General features: G+C 38.3%; 1 long non-coding RNA gene across 2 annotated transcripts; it reads right to left on the reverse strand.

Moving 5' to 3' along the window:
• Positions 1-1,955: 1,955 nt before the first annotated feature.
• On the reverse strand, positions 1,956-14,194 carry LOC103454556 (uncharacterized). 2 transcript variants are annotated; one of them, XR_011575463.1, is made up of 6 exons: positions 13,830-14,194; positions 13,625-13,749; positions 13,046-13,106; positions 12,176-12,246; positions 2,413-2,575; positions 1,956-2,297 (listed from the first exon to the last, which is right to left on the reverse strand). It is a non-coding gene; the product is annotated as an uncharacterized lncRNA (long non-coding RNA). The 2 variants fall into 2 exon arrangements; XR_001792096.3 differs by lacking the exon at positions 12,176-12,246.
• Between the last annotated feature and the right edge of the window lie 6,553 nt (positions 14,195-20,747).

A 20,747-nucleotide genomic window follows, 5' to 3' on the forward strand; every position in this document is an offset into this window, starting at 1 on the left:
AATCAGTGGAGACTTTTGTACAACAGAAAGTATTAAGTTTGTGACCTTCGTTAGATTGCTCCGGTCACTAGTGTGGATAAGTATGTAAATGGATAGAGATAGGGAAGCAAACACAAGATGTACGTGGTTCACCCAGATTGGCTACGTCCATGGAGTAGAAGAGTTCTCATTAATTGTGAAGGGTTTACACAAGTACATAGGTTTAAGCTCTTCTTTTGTGAGTACTAGTGAATGATTTAGTACAAATGACATTAGGAAATATTGTGAGAGAATGATCTCTATTTATAGAAGAGAGTTTCTAGTTTCATTCTGACATTGACACGTGTCGTGTTGTGATTGGCTTCTGATGTTGACACGTGTCGCGCTATGATTGGCTTCTGATGTCGACACGTGTCGCGCTGTGATTGGCCTCCTGGTTGGAAGGAAACTTTTCTAGGTCCTTGACGGTATAACGTTGACTGGTGCTCAATAGTTTCGGGATTGGTCAAGTATGGTACAAACACTCTTTTAGTCCTCTGCAGCAGAAATTACATGAGCAGAGATTACATTTATTCGTATTGGAAAGTAAACGAATGCCTTAAATCCGCAGATTGTGAATTAAATTCTAGCTATTGGGGAACAAGGGAAAAGATAAAAGAAACAAGATCATATATCGCCCTACATATCTTCGTACACTATAGCAATAATCTGAACATACACATATTCTGGATGATACTAATTCATATAACATCCACCTTCTTGGTGTTGTTACAAAGCGAGACTAATTAAGTATGTTATACATCATATATGATGACAAGTAAGCAAAGTAACTACATAGTGGGGGTAAAAAAAGAAACCCCGTAAATAATTCAATCCTGAAGTTCATGATCTTGATCTTCACAAGCTTCACAGACCCTAACAGTATCAGCATTCACAAAGACTGCCCTTGTGGAACAGAAGGGGTGATCGGACCAGGAAAATCCTTTCATATGGGAGGAGGAGATTTTGCAATCTTGACTACTTGAACTCCACGGTATTGAATCTTGAGCTGTTCGAGCTCGCTGGCTACATGATCTGTTTTGGTGGTTTGGAGGGGAAGAACAGTAGCTTCGTCTAAGTTCCTCAACTGAGGAGTAGTACGAGGGTAGAGGAAGTCAGTGGGAAAGAAGAAGTATTGAAGGCCAGCCATGAAAAAGTAGGAAGCAGAGAATGTATGAGGGTTATAAGCTGTTTATATGAAGATGTTGGTTTGGTGGACTTCGGAGAAAGAGTAGATCATCACATGTGCCTTTGCGTACCTAATAGTTTGGCTTATATACTGCAGTGGCTTTGCATTTTCAAGGTGCTTTATTGTTTTGTTGGTCGAGCATTTTCAATGTGCTTATTTGGGAAATTAAAGAAAATGACACCGGAGTGACTGTAGGTAAGGGACGAAACCATATCTTTTACAAAGTTTTTGCCCTTCTTTTTTAACAATGGTGTGGAGGGGGAGTAAAAGGGGATGCATCATGGTCGTTGAAAATATCAAACATGGATTTTAGGAGACCTTGATCGGCAAAAAACAAATTGAGCATTTGAATTTGTAGAAGATCCTTCTCAAAAAGCCGAAATTTCATCTCCAATGCGTTGTATCACGTTCAAAACAAAAAATAAATAAAATTGAATCAAATTCATGTAGATTAATTTAATAAAATAATAAGTTAATCATTAAAAGAATGATTAAAACGTAATAATTCCATGATTGAAGCTGAACAAACTCTCTTTAGCGTAACGTCGAGCGTGCTAAAAGCGTATTGTAGGGCTTATGGAGAAAGAGGGTGCGGCAAACATAAAGAGCATTGGGTGAATTCAGAGGTATGATTTCTCATGTTATTGTGTCTTTATTTATAATAGTAGGAAAAGTAAATTCCTTATGCCACTAAAGGTAAGATAAATTCCTTATCCCAATATAATTACAATTTTAATAGGATAATATCTAAAGTATAAAATATAATAGAATTTCACAAGAATAACCAAAGATATAATAAAATTTACATGATCACATTCCTAACCTAATTAGAACTGCAACAAATTTTTCTATTTAAACATCATTCTTGTCTGAGTTCGCTCTATTATTTTGTTTAATTTTTCAAAACCCAATGCTACATGTATCAAACAAAATTTAGAAACAAAAATACTCGGAAAATTGTAAAACAAAGAAACAAAAATACTCGGAAAATTGTAAAACAAACGCACGCGGTAATCCTTAGCACCTTCCATCCTTCAATGTAAAAGTTAAATTTAAAGAACCCCTCACTTCAGAACTTCCTCTCCGCCGCCTGCATCAATTTAAATGCTAGGTGGGATGAAATGTACAAACCGCATATACAAACATAAACAAAATTGAATAATGTCAACAAAATATGTAAAGAGAAAGATGGGATGATTATCCACCGAAAATGGCATCATAGCCAGGTTGGTGCGACATATTGGCGTAGTGGCAGGGTAGGAGGTGTTCGGGCAAAGATTCTTCTGGAGAAGGCTCATCGGACCTCAGCACAGCTCCCCATGGGATTGGCACTTTGGATGTGTAGTTGGGCTCTTGCTTGTTGATGTGCTACAAGAATAAGACAAAGTTAGTTCTGAAAGGTGCCTTTGTGGGGCCTTAGGTGCAGGCCTTGAGGCTCACACTCAAAACTAACTAAGTGCTAGGCGTGTCACTGCTATCTCAATATAGCAAATGTAGAACAAGTGTGTTTTAAGTCGATTACTTGCGCCCCAAGTTACTTTAAACTTCTTGTTATCAAAAGATTGTCGTGGATGGGTTAAGTCCACATTAAGTTCTTCTTCTTGCCTTGTAAACTAGGACTTTTAGTTAATGGTCTTATATGTTTGAATGAAGGGAGTTGAGAGCTCCTTAAGTTACTTGTTTGGTTCCAGATTACATTTATTGAAAACATATTCGTCAAACTAACCAGATCCAAATGCAAAGGGAACTCTTAAAATAGAAAAAAAAACAAGTGGAAATAACTTGAATACATGCTGGAGAACGTATTAAGTAATAGATTTACTAATTTAGAAAACAAATAAAGAGCTTCGGGCAAGATTTCACCTTATCTGGTAAGGTTGAACCTCTTGCAGTCACTTATCTTTGAATTTACAAGGTTTGAATACTAAAGAGGGATGGATGGTAAACAAGTTTACACAAGGGAATCGATACTACACCACTGAGGGAAATAACAGAGCTTTTAAACTAGACAAGAGATAGCTTTTCTAAATAACTACAGCTAAAAGGATTGAATCTGGGCTGATTTTAGCTTTTGGGTGCAAATTTGGCTTGAGAGCAAAGTTTGTATGTTTGTTTGTTTGATCGGTTGAGTATCCTTGTCCCTATTGTCTCTTCTTTCTTTTATAAACAATTTGGCCCGACTGCTGTAGCTTTTGCTCGTGCCCGCAACCACATGGAGGGTAGTAAGTCATCAACTTTTTACTTGTGATGCCACTGGAGAGTGTTCTTTAGAAGATAAAAGGTTAGTCCTCATCACTTGTCACTTCACCCGTAGACACGTGGCTTTTATTTTGGCTGAGAAGGCTTTAACTTGCTCTGGGCTCGATGCTAGGCTTCGGGCAAGTTTCCCCTTTAGTTGGCATCCTTGGTTTTCCTCTATTTAAGCCCAATATTCAAATATTAACCCAAATAATGCCCCATTTAATCATTGTTATGTATGCAAATGATGATTAAACAACCGTCGCATGCTTTCAGTCGAGACTTGCACCTTTTAAGACAGCCGTTGTTAACTAAACCGTTGCACTAACCCATGATTTCCAACGTTAACTAACCGTTTACTATATAATCTTCACGTAAACCTTTCAGCCAAATACTTTAGCAATCTCTAACCTCTGAATTTCCATAACTTCCTAGATTCTCTTATTCTCTCCGTTCACACTCCATATTCTTAACTTTCACCCCATCTTCTTCTCAAAATCATCCAATGGAACCCAAAGTTACCCAACCTCAATCCTCCTATGAATCTGGTGAAGGTATTACCACCATGCGCCGTTTGCTCAACGACCTTCATCGTCCTTGGGCTGGCTTTCAAACCTTACTTTTCTTTGAAGAAGGATGAGTGCACTCTTTGGGGCCTGCATGGACTTCTCAGGTTTCTATTGCCGTGGAAAACAACATGCCCAAGGTGAATTGATTCACCCTAAACCTATTTTCAGTTGAAGCTGGCATCTCTTCCTCTAAATGATCTACACATCGACGAGGATTTCCCTTGATGAATGATGAAGCTTGGGTGCAGTGGGTAAATGAGCTCGAGCCTATTTTTAAGGAGAAATGGATGAACAATGGCATGTACAAGCAAATTATGTTATCTAAGACTATTGTGATTGCCAAGCCTGAACTGCTAACCACAGTTATCCTCTTCTGGAATTCGGGCACCAACACCTTTGACTTCAGGATGGGCCTCATGTCCCCGACCATTCTTGACATGGCTTAAGTATTCGGGTGAAGGCCCTCGGGCAGAGTTATGAATGTCACCTATGACTGGTCTTCTTTTTCTCGCCTAATTACTGAGAGCTCGGGCACCTCTAATCCTATAACCCAACTAGAGTACAACTCTTCTATTTTCATGAGTAACGAGACTTCTTTCATGGGTTTCATCCCTTTTGTCAAGAATACTTTTGGCCCGACATCCTCCAATGCTAACAGAGATCATGAGCATATGTATTTTCTACTATACTGGCTCAACAAGCATGTCTTCCCCAACAAATCCAAATGAGTAAAAGTTGAGTGGATCCATTTGGTGGAATCTCTGAACAACTTCGATGACGTGGCCATGAGCCCATTTCTCCTCGCTCATATCTATCACCTTCTGTATGAAATAACCAAGAGTGAACCATTTGAAACCAACCTCAACGGACCAACCTAGATGGTTTAGTTATGGTTGTAGTGGTTTTTTCCTGAACTTCAAGCACCAAATCTAGAATTCCTAGAAGGTGTTGCTCCTGCCCGAATTCTTGCTGAGGCTTCACCTACCAATCACTCCATATTTTCCTAGCTTTATTTTTTCAGAGTCTGCAAGACTCGGGCATACCTGGAGTGGGGAGCTTCAGTGCTTAGGAGATATCCTTGGTTCTAAGACCAAGCTTTTTCAAGATGCCTTTGGAGAAGATGCCATCCTCTTCTGCAAAGAAAAATTTATTAGCTGCATCTAGTCAAGGGATCTGGCATGGTGAGTCCATAATGATTGCTACGAGCGCGGGCTAGAGGTTTACCACCCCAACTTCTGCGCTAGATAATTGGGGTTTAGACAAGTCATCCCTATACCCTTTTTCGACTCCGTTCATTGTGGCACCTCATATCGTCTTTGTTCTCCACTAGCAACCACCTTTCGGGCTGCTCGATGCAGTTTGGAAGACATGAGCAGGATTGCACGAAAGCCCATGGCTCTGAACTTTGAATGCACCTCTTCTTTCTTTTCTTGGTGGGACGCAAAGTGGACCAAGAAGTATGTAGGGGATTTGCGTGAAGCCCGTGACTGCCTCTTTGGGCAACTCTCAATTAAATCCTACCCCAGCTCGGGTGAGATTAAGAATTGGAAGGAGATGATTCATCAGAAGAACCAACTTCTTCTAATGGGTAGCTTTTACTCTCCTAACCTGTATTTTATGTTATTTTTATAATCTACCCTCTTCTAATCCTTTCCTTGGTTTTTTCATACTTGCAGCCTAAGGCAACACCGAATGGGTGGATGTTGGGCTAGATGAGAAGGCTGGGGAAGCTTTTGTCCTTCAAGAAGCTAAGGCTAAAGCAGCGAGGCAAGGCATTGGAGATGGCGGAGATGTCTCTAAGTTGCTTAAAGACTCGGAGGGCGAGGTTAAGTTTATGGTGGAGACTTGGGCAACACGGTAGACAAGGGCAACAGTAGTAGAATCTTCACAGTTTGAGCCTAAAAAGCGACCTTAAGCTCAACTTTCCATACCATTTCTATGGGCAACCCTCCACAAACAAAAAGACTAGAGCTCAAACTTCCAAAACATCCAAATCTTACAAGTCCTCCACTACTCCTCCAAGGGATAAGGAACTCAGGAAAATGAGGCAGAATGGGTTGATACGGTGGTTCCGGCCTGTATTTTTTGCCTCTCTGTTTACAGAGAAGAAGAAGATAATGAGGGAGAGAGAGATAAGAGGGTTCTCAAAGGAGAGACCACGGGAGGGAAAAGACAAAGGGCACTAGAAATGGGGTGGTGCCACGTGTCAGTCATGTAGTGGTCCAAAGTGGAGAAATATCTCCATTTGTGAACTTACCAAGATACCATTACATTTCGAATTCCATAATATCCCCGTTTTTGCTCCAAATTCAATTCCACTTGTGCCCACGAGTTCGTATCATCAAGTACTACACAAATACGCTAAAAGAGCTGATGGTCAACGAAAGTCAAAATCTTTGCCTCAAGGGCATTTTCGTAAAATCATTAACTTAAAGTTTACCAAACTTAAAATTAGGGACGGTTTGTCACAATCTACCCACCTTAAAAAAATTCATCCTCGAAATTTGAAATCACTTGCCATACATAAAACTCCAAAAAGTGGGGAGAAAGTATATATATAAGGAAGAAATCAAGCTAGAGCGGTTGCATAAAAGAGAATGCCATTCCGTCGCAATCGGAGTGCTGTGATTCCTCCTTCAGTGCAATACTAAAACATAATACTTTTATAAAAACATAACATCGAGAATACGTATATATGTATAGTAACATCCTGCCAAAATACACATATATAACAATGTAAAGTTAAAGTAATTATTCTAAAAATAAAACTGAAAATAGAATATTTTCACTTGCGCACTCATTGAGTCACGTACTCGTAGTAACTTTGGGTTAAGCCCAAACAATAAGTAACTAATTAAGTAAGTATACTAACGTGAACGAGCCTACCTATCTACTTGCTTAACGAACCCAACGAATAAGTTATTGTTATTACGATCTACAGCTCGCAATACCGATAACTCACTGTTATCTCGATAAGCGAGTAACAAATTCCCGAGGGTGCAATAATACCATCTTGCCCCTCATTGGAAGGTATACATGAATCATCTGACTAGCACCTTAATTGCGCTCAAGCACTGCCCTTACAGGTAACAACGCAACTAGCACACAGTTTTCTAGATTGTAATCTCAATTATTCCAATACATGTTCGTAATACTTACCTGTCAATCATGTGCCGTGCATAAAAAAATCTTGATACCACGACTCAAATAAGAATATAGCCAAACCAGAATAATAACTATCGTCGTACACAACATAAGCAAAGATACCTAGCCGGCTAAAACTATAAAACATACAAAAGTAATATGTCCTCTAAGGTCCGGATAGTGTATTCAAACTGATCGTTAGTCTGAGGGTGAAATATAATACTGGACAAAATCTTAACACTCATAGCCTTCAAGAAAATTTCCCAAGGCGTGGAAGTGAAATACGTGTCATAGTGAGATGCAGTAGTGATACACACACCATGTAGTCGAATACCGTTGTTCACAACGCTATAGGGAGCAGATTCATATTGAGTTTCTCTCGAATTTGGTGAAAGACTATGCCAAGAGGCTACAAAAGCACTCAAGTATCCGAGGTCAAAACAAGTCTTTCAAGTCTAAAGTACAAGATAACTGGATTGAATGCATAACATCTCACTACAACCATAGTTTCCTAAGTATTCAATCATTAATAGTAAAGATTCGTTCAATGGAGTATTTGTTGGGTGTCTGAAGACCACTAGATTTCAATATCCGAGCAATTCCTTTAGACGGTTTGTCTACTTCAAGAATAATACAAAGTGTAGTAGGGTAGACACGTACCCAAGATTAACTAGACTGCTCTTCAGCACCAAAAGGTGAATATAGCATCACAATCAGAGTATATACTGATCGAATTGTTAGAAAATCCGATAAATTAAAAAATGAGGCATTTTACCAAGTGATCTAAATGCAGTTCTTCGAGACAAACAAAAGTGAGCTGACTTGTCAAATCGGTCGATAATTACCGAAACATCATAATAATTTCCACATGTACGAAATACCTTGTACTGGGAGTTTATGCTGATATTCCCTATTTGCATTAGGATAAAAGAAGTGATTATAACCACTCGAACAATTTCTTAATGATTCAAAAATAATGTTAATTCAATGCTCGTGAACTCCAACTGGGATAGAACAAGTTAATGATGTTCAGGGATAGATACATATTTTTGCACAATCGGGGTGGTACACGATAGTGCAATCATAGGATTTGGTTTAGTTCTTCCATTGTCGCTGTCAGAACTTTAGCTCTTCCGAACAGAAAGTGTATGTGAGAAGTCTAAAGTTGGTAAAGGTTCTAGACACTTTTCTCCACAGAGAAGTGTCATCCAGTTTCTGAGTGAAAATTATAATTGTTGACTCTAGGTCCTATGTATGATGACTCATTTCAAACGGTTCTAACAGTTGGAAAATATAAACGATACTCCATCATGCTGCCTTTGCACAGTCAGATCATCCAACGAACATGTCACCATGGATCCCCAAAATGATCAATGTCATCGAAAGGTGTAAAACAAGGGTAAGGTGAGACAACACTTCGGTTGTCAGAGACTTTACTCATATTCAACATCATAACTGGACTAACTTTCTTCGATCAATAAGTGAGGAAAAACACTATGGCTGAAAGATGGTTAACAAATTGTCGATAAAATTGACAAAATCAAAGATATCTCGAAATTCACAATATTTTGTGAGAATTTCAACTTTCTTCCGCTACCAGCTTTTTGGAACTTGACAAAAGGATCATCTGTTTAGATCACGTCTCCCAAGAAGTACCAAGCTAACCTTTGCGAAACGTGGTAATAAGTTAATTGTTGGTATTTAGGGAATTTAATCTCGTAACTGGTATAGGTGAGAAAGTCGTCTGTAAGATTACTATGAATTAGTTAGGCTATGGAAGAAAACTAAGGCTAAAAAAGTTTATCGAAAAAGGCCAACAATTCAAAGTATGGGTTAACGATTTTAATCATTACCCGATTGAGTTGCTAAAATCTAGGTACGATCCTAAAGTTTGGCATTTTGCCTTCACTGATAGGTTTAGGGTTCCCTAGGTAAAATGTTTGGTTGGGTAATCCCCTAATCGGTAAGCTTTAGTAACTAAGTTCCTTCAATGTGTAGGATTTGTTCAAAAGATACAAGGAAGATTGGTGTACTTCATTTCACCGTTTGGTGGTATCTCAGGTAAAGTTTGAGGTTTGACGCCAAAGATATACGTCCTCGAAATATAACACACTACTGTGTTCCACTACGCCACATGCTAATAGGTCTTCACAGCTTTCTCGATACTCAGTTCACTCTAACAATGAGGAATTAACTCATACTTTGATTCTTATGTCCACCTGTAGAAATGATCGAAAAGGTGACTAGTCGGAGAGATTTTGTTTACCTAGATAGGTGATAAGGTATAAACAACTATGAGTTTACTTTTCTAATACAAAACTTGCTCCTCACTTCCCATGATTTAGTTTCTTCGGCTTAAGTAGTCACTGTTAATCAGTCTATCAGTCGTACCGCTAATTAATGCATATACAATATTTTTATATTGTTCGCTACCCTGAAAATGTGAACCAGCGTTCTAACATAGAGGTATCACTCTGTTGACCCTAAAAACTACCAAGACTACGTGGCGCACAGGCTAAGTAACTAATGAGCTAACTACGTCATTCGGTTGATGCGAAGCGTGCCAACTCGTCAGCTGAGCTCGGCCGAGGAGTAAAATGCGTTGATGTTGTGTTGAGCGCGCGATTGACTTCTCGATCTTGAGACTGCGGCCGAGGAAGGAACACGTCCCGGCCTTTGGGTTCTATAGCTTGAAGACATGGTTGCTAATTTTGTGAAGTTCACAAATCGTCGGCGCTGGATTCAATCACAGTGATTATATTTGTAAGGGTATAAACACGTCGAATCGACAACAGAGTATAGGGGCATAAATACTCAAAACAGATAGATGTCTTGATGGTAAATGTGGTTCGGCCATCAGAATGCCTAACTCTAAAGCTTACTTATGAGTATCCAATCATAAAACAACTCGGCGTTCAATGTGCCGAGCCCTAGTATACTGTAACACCTCACCTCGCTGAAAAGGCTAATGAGATGACCTCTGCCAATAATGACCCGAAAGTTTCTCTCAACTAGGACTTAGATAGATAGCCAGTCGGCCTTGACGCATTGTTGTTTATCAAAACTGAAGGTGTTCCGCGATCGATTGGTTCTATGGTGATAATGTTGTTTATCCAAACTGAAGATATCACTGGTTGCCTTCACAGTGCTGTTTATCCAAATTGAAGATGTGTTGGCGGAAAAAGAAAATAAAAATCTCAAGATTGTTAGAGTTTGCGCAGGGCAATTTGTGTGTTGAATTGGAGAGAGCTTCTTCCATTGCCACTGCCTCTGTATTTATAGGGACATATGCGCGTTGGTTGATAGACTTTTGCCATGTATTAGAACTCTTCCACTGATTGCGTCAGATAAGCCTTACTATTCATAAGACTCTGAACTTAGTCAAAAATGTAACCCAATTCAATCCTTGTGCTCAGCCTTATCACATCAAATCCTAAGATAACCTGCATGCTTGGATTTGATCAAATAATGCCCATCAAAATAACCACCAATCCACTTACACCGCTATGGTTGGTTGCTTTGTGGAGATAATAATCACAAACTTGTGGTACATAATTACATGGGAAATAGTCTCCCAACCTTCCACATATATGCATGTGCTGACTTAAAGAATTGCAAATGAATTGCAATTCTTCTACTGGTTATATAATATTATCCCATGCAGAGAAGGGCTAAAATATATTAAAAGATAGTGCCATGATTAAAACCACAATATATCTTTCAATAATAGCAAAATTATCTTCACTTTTCATACGACGGTTGAGAACTATACTTACTCAATAGCCTTGATTACACGAGCCGATGGTGTAAATTTGGGTCTAAACATACTCCCAGATACTAGCATTTGTCCGGTATCAGAAATCATACCACTTAAATATTGGTTACAAGTTCCAAGATATCAAACAATATCGTCAATTAGTAGCGCTACTATAGACGGATTATAGGTTATAACCCACTCAAGTGGCTAGTTTAAGATAATTGGTAAGGAATTGGTCCTGTAAAGTGGTTTCAGTAACTATAAGAGAAAAATACTTACTACTTCGAGGAATTCTATTGACCATAGATATAACAATTCATACTCATGTGCCTATGCTCATCAAATTAACGAGTATAGCACCAAAAGAAATTTGGGAAACTAGTATTCGTTGGTACGTCCTAAGGCTGGAAAAGGAATTTGTTAATGATCTACTTTAGGACAGCTTAAACGTAAGTCGATCTTCATCCTGAAGATCCGGAATGATCCTTAAAGCGTTTGAAGAGATTAGTGCAATTGGGGACCAAAAGTGGCTGTTCCCCAAATGTTCTCCTGTCAAGTGCTACCACTTAGCACCAAGTTGTCGTTCAAGACAAATTTTGGAATCTTTACGAAGTCAACTTCGTAGGAATTCAAATAGATGGTATATTAACAGGTACTGCCAAGGAATCAAAACCATTTCTAGTTTCATAACTCGGAAAGGTTGGTAAAAATGATTAGATGGCAGTAAAATTGGTAGGTAAATCCCCCATGATGCACAACCATCGATATGGTAGCTCTGCCTCAAGGCCATCAACTTGTCTCAAATCTACATCTTGCCTTAGCAGGGAAAATCTTCATTAAAGTTTAGAGGCAGTCACCAAAGCGATGTTATAGAATGTCGATAAGTCATATAAATCACCCAAAACTTAAGAAAAGCTAATACATTTTCCGTAGTCGACGAGGTGGCAAAATTCAACATTTAGGCTCAAGTAACGAGAATGCTTACATCACGCGTGTGATGAATGCAATACTACCCAACTTATGCTCTGATACCAAATTGACACATGCCGACCCGGAATGTCCACTAGGACTCCGAATCGAGTTGTGCTGGCCAACACTTGGAAGGTGACGAAGCCATAAAGTATAGTGATGTGGAAAATGTGAATAAATTTAAACCTAATAATGTCTAAAGACAAGAGTGCGCCATGAGCGGGAATAAACTCATTTCACACGCAACGTCAGAGCATAAATATAGTACAGTAGTGCGGGTAAGGATCATACCCTCAGAGGTAGCCACCTATACTGAGATTCACCAAGAATCCTCGTCGATAAGAACTTTCAACAGCTAAAACCTGGAGGGGCGAAAAACAAGGGTGAGTGGGCAAAAAAAAAAATGTGAAAACATATTTATCTTTATAAACATAATAACCCCTCTCCGTAAACCCGTATAGTTTCCCGAAAATAATAATACATACGTATATAGAAATGATGCTCGAAAGTAGTGAAAACTAAGTATATGCCATGTCAAGTATCTTAACAATGAAATAAGTAAGTCAGGTGAAATAAATCAATATAAAATGATATGTCAGCTGGAGTCACCTAACGTGACATGTACGACTGAGCCTATAGCTCATCTACCAATTCATGCCCATGAGTCGGAACCACCTAATGTGGTCTGTACGACAGGCTGGGTATAAATAGATACACTCAAGTGCTACGATCACGTGAAGGCTGTGCGAAGTATCGCAAGTCACCTACAAGTCGGAACCACCTAATGTGGTCTGTACAATAGGCTGGTACCTACCTTGGATCCAAGGTGAGCGTGTGGTGCGGGAGGTGAACGATCACATGAAGGCTAGGCCCTGGCCTCGGGCGAAGCACTAACACCGGGGTGCGGGATAACAAGTACTAAATGCATCTAAACATAACCATACCCACTGCAATCACTGTCATCAATATAAACTCACCTGAAGCTTACCTGGGCATCTGCAACGTCATGCAATAATATGCGTATCTATACTAACGCATATGCTAAAATGTAATGCAATTGATATGGCATTTAAAAAAAACGTAAATCCATTTAAAACAATTTCTAGAAAATGTAAAGCATATATACGTATATATATAGAAAACCAAAAAAAACCCACTCACAGAACATGACGTTGGGTCGAACCCGCCTTACGGCTTCAAAGATGCTTGCAATGCATTTCACCTAGAAACAAAACCATTATTTCATGTTTTTCCCTTAACTTTAGGAGCTCATTTCAAGCTTAATTTTCAACCAAATTCAATGATTCAAAAGTCAACTAGAAGTTAGAAATGTGGGAAACATGTTTGTACCAGTTTGAAATCAAATAATGGCCGGAGTTGACCAGGAAAATGGTTTGAAAGTGGCCAAATGGCCACGGGTCCAAGTTTTCCAGAATCTGGGAAATTTTGTCCCAACGTTTAGAGCTAATTTCTAGCTCGATTCTCAATCAAATTCGATGATTCAAGAGCCATATTAAAGATATATATGTAGAGAATAAGTCCATACCAAATTGAAGTCGAGTTTATGTCGGCGTTGGCCAGAAAAATGGCCTAAAGATGGCCAAATGGTCACGGCCAAAATTTCCAGAATCTAAAATATTTCAACCCAAATTTGAAGGCTAATTTCTAGTTCACTACTTAACCAAACTCAATGATTCAAAAACTAACTTGAAGCTAGAAATGTAGTGAACAAGGCTTTACCAATTTCGAGGACCAACCATTACCGAGATGGCAGGAAAAATCCTCTAAAATGGGCTAAATAGTCACGGTCCAAGCTTCCAAAATTTCTGGGGAAGTCCTCCCTTTGTCCCCGCAGCTTCTAAACCCTATCCAAAACAAGTCTAAGCCCTGAGATCGTTCACTAGAAATGAAAAATAATAAGGGAGAGAGAGATCCTAATGCCTACCTTGGTCGGGTTTCATTGAAGTCGCCAGAATCTTAACTTTTAAAGCTGAATTCCTTTTGAGCTCTAAGGGACAATTCTCATAACCCAAACTTGGAGTTAAGTTGATAAAGGTGTGATGATGGTAGCATGGTGGTGTAAAGGTCTGGGTCTTGTATGTATGGAAGCTGTCATGTGTGGTGGTGTCTCGGTGGTGACTAATCCAAAGAGAGAGTGAGTTTGAAATGAGAGGTGAGGGCAATGAGAGTTAAAAGAGAGGGAGAGATCCAGGGATAGGGAACTCAGGAAAATGGGGGAGAATGGGTTAATGCGGTGGTTCTTGGCCTGTATTTTTGGCATCTCTGTTTACAAAAAAGAAGAAGATAATGAGGGAGAGAGAGATAAGAAGGTTCTCAAATGAGAGACCACGGGAGGGAAAAGACAAAGGGCACCAGAAATGGGGTGGTGCCACGTGTCAGTCATGTAGTGGTCTAAAGTGGAGAAATATCTCCATTTGTGAACTTACCAAGATACCATTACATTTTGAATTCCATAATATTCCCGTTTTTGCTCCAAATTCAATTTCACTTGTGCCCACACGTTCGTAACATTAAGTACTACACAAATGCGCTAAAAGAATGAGTCATACGTCTCTCTAACCGATGGTCAACGCAAGTCAAAATCTTTGCCTTAAGGGCATTTTCGTAAAATCACTAACTTAAAGTTTATCAAACTTAAAATTAAGGACGGATTGTCACATAAAGTCCACAAAATCTTATTTAAAAAAAAAAAAAGCAACCCTCCTCAACTTCAATCCTCCCTCGTGCGCAACACATCAACCTTCCACTGTCGGAAACTTTGCTTGAAAAACCCATCCACATAAATCCGTTGTTTCTCTTCGGTTTCATCAACATCCTAATGAACCTACATTAATATCAATAACAATAAATTAGTAATTTAAAAATATTATGTTTTAACAAAAATAATTGTTCATTATTTACTACAAACTTACCGATAACTCCATCAGCATGAACTTTTTCAACTCCTCAGGGACCTTTTTTCAAGACTCAAACTTAGCAGAACAATCCCTCTGCACCAAATTCTCAATGTCGTACCAAAATTTGGCATATGCCTTAGCCATATTTTTGCCTTCAAAGTACAACACTTGCTTCCTTTGATACCTCTCTGATAGCACTACCAGTTTCTTTTTGCCAGAACCTTCACCAGAATCGGCCATTCTTTTTTAAACAATTTTTTTTTTTAAACTAGGGTTCTGAAACTGTGTTTATATAGCACTAGGATACCTTTGCTCGCACAAAGCTACATGTTCGTCACGCAAAATGCATAAATGCACAATAAATGGGAAGGTTTGAACACAATCTGACCCTGCATTGTGTGACAAACATCTGTTATTCATCACGCAAAGTAATCTTACGTGGCGAACATGGTGTCCCACAATATATTTAACGACGAATGGAATGATTATAATTATAAAGTTTACGTAACCATATATAACTATGTTTACGTAAACTGTATAATTACAAACAAATATTCAGTTAAATATTTTTCTAAAAATATTTAATACCTTAAATATTTATTCTAAAAATAATTAATACTTTAAATATTTATTCCATAAATAATTAATACCTTAAATATTTATTCTATAAATAATTAATGCCTTAATCCATACAATTATTTTGAGCATAAGTACGATATTCATTGAAGATTGAAAACACATACAAACCGAGGATAAGGTGATTACATTAGGCCTCAATAAAAAAAAAACCAAACAGGAATTAAAACATAATTAATCCAAATACATAACTTATAAAAAAAACCTTAAATTTAAATATTATCATACAAAACATAAATTTAAAACTACTATTTCGATGGTGCTGGTACATTCCTCCATCAACTTCATCAACTATTAGTTCGTATCATCATCAAGAGTATACTTACACTGTTAGACATATATGCATATAATTAATTCCAACATATAACTAAAAATTTCACAAACTTAATTATTAATCCATCAACAATATACTTACTAATAATAGTTCATCCATCATAGCCTTCTTCACATTCTCGAGCACATCATTCCAAGAACACCACTCAACAATGGAACAATTATTCCCCATGGCGATAGCAATTGCATGTGCGAACTCAAAATGTTGCCTCAAATCATTCGGGTTGACGGCGGGCACACTCTAATCCTTATTTTTATCCTCCATATGTTCTTGAAGAATAAGAAGAACAAAATTGTGAAGAATAAGGACAACAGAAGCGCATATTTATAGGAAGGTTAGGGCCTTTGCGTGACGAAGACTTTGTCGCGCAAACATCTGTATTAAATGCGGTATTGACTTCGATTCACCTGTAGTGAATAGTCTAAACTGACAGGAACTTGCATGACGAACCCTTGGTCGCTAAATTGTCCCCTATTCGTCACGCAAGTTTTTCGCACCAAAAAAAAAATTACCGTGTGTTTTCTTGCTGACTGCGCAAATTTTTTTTTCCTAGCTTGTCTATTTTCTGCGACGAAACATTTTTTCCGTCCTGCAAGTACGTCTTGTGCTACGAAATATTGTTCGTCGCGCAAACTATTTTTTCTACTAATGACATATGCAAACTCAAACATTTAAAAAGTTTATATTACGAGTGCAATTATATATTTCTTGTTTAATGTTAGCAATATCATAAATGTGAGCATTTTTCATCAGGCAAGAGGTGGCTTACTGAAGAGCATCAATTGCGACCTTAAACCTTGGACGATATAGCACCATAGTAGAAAATGGGAGCGGCAATAACACCATAGTAGTACAATAAAAAATGAAAACTTAACATCATATTATTATCAAGCATAAAGTAAGTTTGATTAAGCATCGGAAGTTCACCATACATAGATTCTTAGAGGCCAGGACAATGGTTCATCCAACCTTGTAATGAACATTTCAAACCACCTGCCAATTGAGAGGTTTTCTTTAGTCCCTTAATAAAATGCAAATCAAAATGAATGAAGAAGGTACAATAAGTTACACAATAATAATTAGTAGCAGTTCAAATCTGGGATTAATTAGTAGCCCTCAAGTACTGAGAGGTTCGCTTTTAGTCTCTTATGTAATAGCTGACTAAAGTACTTAGTTATTTTCATCCAATCGAGGTATTCAAACATTTGATTAAACCACAAACTACAGAGCTTTATTTGAGTTTACACAAACATGAGAAATCTAACAAAAAGGATTCTTTCAATAAAACATGTAGTGTCAATGTAACATAATTAAGATTAAGAGATGACCGATGCCATACAACAACTGTTTTCAGCATAAGAACTCCATGTGCAAGTCTCGCATTTTCTGTGTTGAAATTGAATCCAAGTCCAATTGCACTTCAGGACAAGATCCTAAAATGCAACATACAATAAATTTAAACCACTACCACTGTTCAGAACCAAATGATACTAGCATAGTAATATCTACATGGTTACCTGCTGAATGTGAAGCAAGTTGCCAAAAAGACTTGCTTCTTGGACAACATTGGAAGGTTTCTTTGCCCATGGTAGGTTTCTTAGCTCTAACTCACTTTAGAAAGCACATACATCACTAAATGAAAAGTACCATTAACATCAGTGCTAACAAACACGAGCAAATAAAAAATATGAAGCCATTTTCTAACCCTGTTTGACAACCTATTCAATTCCCTTCAACTGGTACATTTGAAAAATTACAAGAACCAAGCATTGACCCTGCACCATAAAAATCTTTCAAACATACCCAAATTAAACAATTACAAGAACCAAACATTGACCATGCACATAAAAATCTCGTTGCTTCTAAGACAATTTAAACCCAAGTGAAATATTAAAACATAAAACAAGAAATCATTCAAGGCAACCCCAAAATCTAAATGGAATGGAAATCAATATCAAACCAATATCACACAAAATGGCATCTAGTTAATTAAAAATTATATTAAATAAAAAGAAAATAACTAAACCGCTATACACTTGGTGCGTTGCGGGTTTGTGATGAGGAATTGAACAGACGGGCCGAAGGAGAGAGAGCCGGAGCGGATCGAAGCTGAAGGAGGGGGCTGCGAGAGAAACAACTCGGTATTTGTGGAGATTTGGGGTTTTCGTGTTTAACCAGATGATCTAGAATAGGAGCGCAGATTCAAGACGACAGAGCGAGAGAGAAGAGGTGGCAACAGATATGTGAGAAACGAGAGAGAAGGAGCAGCGTGATAGAAGAGTGTTATCCCGGCACTAATTTTTTAATTAATTAGGTTTAGGAATTTGAAGATTAGCAATTTTAATTCTAATCGGCAATTGTTCAAAAAAATTCTAAACGGCAAAATATTCTTTTTGTTGCCCGCTTAATTAAAGAAAACGCGCGACTTAAAAATAGTAATTTTCAAGAAGGCGGGAAAACTCCCACCAAATTCTTACCCAACACAAATCAAGTTTGTCAGCTAACAACTTCTTCGCCGACAAAATATTTTGTTGGCTCTAACCTTTGGTCGTTGGGAGATGTCCTTGCCAAAACCTTAACCCTGGCGCACGTATTTAGTGGACAAACCCAAAAATTTGTCGGGTAAAAACTTTTTGACCGACAAAATAAATTTTGTGGGCTCAAAATTCGTTGGCAAAATTAGATTTTCTAGTAGTGAGGCGCCTAGACCATATAAACATCCACCTAGCCCGCCTAGACCGCTTGAACCCGTCTAGGTGCCCAGTGGCGAAGCTACGTGAGGACGAGGAGTAGCGGCCGCCCCTCCCTTCGCCGGAAAACATGCCTAGGAGAGCTAGTTCAGCCCCTCTGCTCTCGTCGAAAATGAGAATTTCCGCTCCGGTGATTTGGTTTCTGCTGCTACGCAACAAAGATGGATTTGTTTTTTTCCTCTTTTTTATTAGATTTTGGAGAAGGAAATCTGAAAAAAAATGTAGTTGCAGACCGACGGAACTTGCGAAGAAGATGAAGGTGTGTTTGATATTCCCTATACCAAACGGTGTCGTTTGGCAATGCTGACCCTTTTTTTATATTTTTCTCTCTTAAAAGTTAAAACTAATTGTACTGACACATTTGTTTACATTTTTCTCTCTTAAAAGTTAGTACTGATTGTACTGACACACCTTTCTCCTTCGGTCCTTTCTGCCCCACTTTGTTTTCCCATTTCCCCCTCCTTTTTTTTCTATTCTGACCGCACCTTTGTTTTGGTTTGTTAATCAATTTCTTTCTCTTTTTTATTTTATTTTTTATTTTTTATTATCATTTTTGTATGTATTTTCCCTCTTTTGAATACCTCAACATATGTATTTTAAACTCTCACATTATCTATAAATATTGTATTAATTTTAAAAAAAAACAATGTATATATTGTTTAATGCTTATTTTACAATAAAAGAAATTCATTTAAATCCATCTAGGCTCCTACCTAAATCTCGCTTAGGAGCTTAGCTGCAGGCTCCAGTCCGCTGCCTGACTAGCGCTTAACGTTTTTTTAGAATCTAATCCTAACTAATTTAAGCTTCTTACATGGCTTTAATATTACCTCTTACAACTGCTTTGGTGAAGAGATGGTTTGCTGTTATGAATATTGATTCAAAATTTTGCACTCTCCAATGTGAAAGCAACCACTTCAGTTGAACCTTGCACTCTTTAGAATTTCGGCCCTCCCCTCCGTAAATCCTGGCTTCGCCACTGGCGCCCACCTAGACTACCTGGACCTGTTCAGACACCTACTTAGGTCGCAACTCCCACTTAGACAGAAAATCGATAACTTTCATTTTGCGTTTTTTTTAATAAAATGTAATAGACTTGTTGAATACTTGGATGAATATTCATTATATGCTTGTTCCCCACGTTATCAATATGTTCTAATACCTATAATTTATATATCATTTTATTTTGCAATTTTTGTATTCCAACACAATTACGTATTTTTAAGTAGGTACTTATTTATATGATCTATATAAAGTTACTTATCCACCTAGGGGATGTTTGTTTCACCTCCTTAGGAGGGACTGGACTGGACTGGACTGGACTGGACTACAGTCGCATGTTTGATAGATGCTGGAACTAAGTTAAGTGGGACTAAAGGGGACTCGATTGGACTAGAGGCCTCCTTTAAGGTTCTTAGCGAAGTCCTCCCCAAAACATAGGACTTGCTAAGACTGGCTTCTTCCTCCTCCTAGCGAGCCCCTTTGTGAGTTCTGGGCTTCTTCCTCTGCTCCTATGTTTTCACAAATGCCGAGAGCCACCATCATTCCCCCTCGCCAATTCCCCCTTCCCCTCATTCTCTCTCCTCGCTTTCTTCTCTTTCTGCTTCGCCGAGATCCGAGCTTGGCTCGAACTCAACCTCGACATCGACAGTTGCTCTATCTTGCTAGTACTGTAGTTCTGCTACGATGGTGGCGACTCAGTAGCAGTCGGCTTCTCCTACGCAGAAGATATTCTAAGCACGTTCGAGAATCGTTGTAGGGCGATTTTGCTGTTCCACAAACTTGCGCCTCCGATTGAATCCACAGACTTGGAAAGCTCTCACCAGTTGGAATCTTGCACCGAAGAAAAACCAAAAAAATCAAGCTTGATTCTTCGTTTTGCAGAATTTTTTTTCGCAATTAATCAGAAAAAAATAAGAAAGGGAAGGAGAGTGGGACGGAGAGAATGAGGAATAAAAAGATGAAGGCTTCCAGAGAGAGGGAGAGTATTATTAGAAAGAAAAAAAGATAGAATTAATTAATATAATATTATTAGATATGAATTAAAAATATAAAATATTGTAGCTTGTTATTTTCCTTCTTTTAAGTTCGACATTGCACCAAATGCTTCACTAAGTCAGTCCAGCTTAGTCCCTGAAGCTAATCCAGTCCGAAATAGTCTGGTGCAACAAACACACCCCTAGTCTTCCTATGCACCTGTCTAGATCATGCCTAGCCGTCTAGGC

The sequence above is a fragment of the Malus domestica genome, chromosome 14 (assembly GCF_042453785.1).
Source record: "Malus domestica chromosome 14, GDT2T_hap1".
Classification (NCBI taxonomy): Eukaryota; Viridiplantae; Streptophyta; class Magnoliopsida; order Rosales; family Rosaceae; genus Malus; species Malus domestica.